We start from the raw sequence: 2,430 nt of genomic DNA, 5'->3' as shown, positions 1-2,430 counted from the left end.
AGATTGTCATTGTCTCCTGGCAAGAGTCATTTGGTCAGAAAGAGAAATTCTGTTGTCCACTCAGCTGTGTGCTGTTTCCTTCCTTCTGCTCTCAGACACACTCTGTGCCCACTGACCTCTACACTCTGACCTCCTCTACCTGGTCACACTACACCTGGGAGTCCTCTTCTCCTCGACTGGCTGACCTCTGTCCTCCATCCACTCACTAAGTGGACATTCAGATTCCCCCAATCCTTCTCCACCCCTCAACCATTGTAGAGGAGAGACCAGGTCCTGTGACACGAGCTTTGCTGACCATTTCACTTTGAGATAGGGCCAGGACCCAGAGCATCAATGCTCTCCCTGAGCCCCCTCTCCTGGTATCCCCAGACATACCACAGCCCAGAGCCCAGGAACTCTCCTCACACAGTGGCTCCATATGGAGACCATTACAGATGTGACTCAATAATTTTCTCATTGTGCTTCTACTCAATTTCTGGTCTACGCTCCCAAGACAGAGAAACTTGGGGATGAGAATCTATGTTTGTCTCTCCCCTCACGTGTTCAACCACCTGAAACAACATTCCTGTTCTAGTGACCTTCCAAAGTCACTTCTTTAAAATCACAAGTTCACCATTTATTCTTCACTTAAGGAACTCGAAGAGTTTTAAGGGTTCAATATCAATAATAAAGACTAATGTTGAAGGTATATTTCTTATTAGAAATTACACTATTAGTCATGATTACAAATGGCTAACAGAGAATAAAACTAATGGATACATAATCATTGTGAAAAACTGTACTATTCAAATGTGGACAATATATGTTTATTTAGTTTGGGGGCCACCCCTAGGACTGCTCTGCATTTAGTTTTTGTCTGTGTTCTGGTCTCTCCTGGAGTGCTCAGGGATCAAGCTAGTGGTGCAGGAAAATGAACCTGTGCAAAGATACTCCAATTCCTTGATCCTGTTCAAGTTTCTGTGAAAAATAAAATTTTAAAGTTCTCTCATGCCAGGAACGTCTAACAATGATAAAATATGAAATGAATAGTCTAGGTATGTTTTCTTTCGAATTTTTTTCTTTTCACTGTTTCTAATTCATTATTAATTATAAACCATAATTTTTTTGAGGGATCACACCCAGCGATGCATAGGTGTTACTCCTGGCTCTGCACTCAGGAATTACTCCTGGCTGTGCTTAGGGGACCATTGGGATGCTGGGAACCAAACCCAGGTTGGCCGCGTGCAAGGCAAACACCCTACCCACTGTGCCATCGCAACAACCTGAAAAACGATAATATTTTAATTATTCTACATCTGAAGGAGTGAAAGAGCCACAATATGAGTCAAGAACATTAGGGAAAAGAAATATTTTTAATTTATTTAAGTGAAAATGAAACAAAAATTGTTAATCTAGAGTTAATATGGTGTGTAAATATTTCATAATTTTGGTGTGTGATATATTCATAGTATTGGTGTGTGAAAATTTTTGATTAATTTAATTCAGTGTCCTGTTGGTCTTGGTGCAGCAGCTTTAGGAAATATTCCCAATCTTCCACAGGCACTCCAGCATCCTTCCTGAGGTCTGGGGGGTCCAGCTCCCCTGGAAACCGCTGACTGTGGAGACTACAGAGACAGTGCATGTGGGTCAGTTCTGTGACGACTCACTGTCCTGGCCTGCAGGAGCTCTGGGACAGGACACCTAGGGACAGACACAGTGAGTCACTTGGTTATACACGAACGTGTTTATGAATCCTGTAGACATCTGTGGGGTGATATCATTCATCTCAATCCTCACGTCACCCGAGTTGGTGTTTTGGTGTATCTGTGTCTAACCTAGCAATATTTTGTAGACCCTGCTGGCTGTATATATTACTTTTGATCCTTAATGTTGAGTTTTTAAACATCAAATTTTAGAGCATATTTTCTGGCCCCTTCGAATGAATTCAAACCTTGCATGCTCCATGGAATTACGGGGTACCTGGAGGGCCATGCCTGGCACTGTTCAGGGCCAACACACGTGTGCTCTTGTAAAATGTGTGAGTCTAAGCACTAAGACCAGATTCCAGGCTCAGTAGTTTGTGGGCTGATGACTTCTCGAGAGCTCTTTTCAGGCACCTGATAGGTCTTCAATTCCTCAGTGATAAGCCCAATACCAGGGTCCTGTGATTCACGGTCATCTTCTGGATCATGATCACGATAATCCTGTTGTTCGTCGATTTCCTCTAGCAGGCACCAGTAACGTCTCCTTCTTCCTAACCCTGAGATTTTAAAAGAGCCATTTCAATGCTCTTTCAGGATTAGGAGAATGAGACCCATGATTGTTACTTGTATTTGGCATATTGAGTATGACACGGAAGTCTGCCAGACTCTGCCGTGAGGGCAGGATACTTTTGGTGCCTGCCAGGTTCCCCAAAGGAAAAAATAAGATGTCGCACGGCCGTGAATGCAG

The sequence above is a fragment of the Sorex fumeus genome, unplaced genomic scaffold, assembly GCF_029834395.1.
Source record: "Sorex fumeus unplaced genomic scaffold, SorFum_2.1 ptg000157l, whole genome shotgun sequence".
NCBI classification, from domain to species: domain Eukaryota; kingdom Metazoa; phylum Chordata; class Mammalia; order Eulipotyphla; family Soricidae; genus Sorex; species Sorex fumeus.
The sequence above is the reverse complement of the archived record's forward strand: the minus strand, read 5'-3'. Positions refer to the sequence as shown.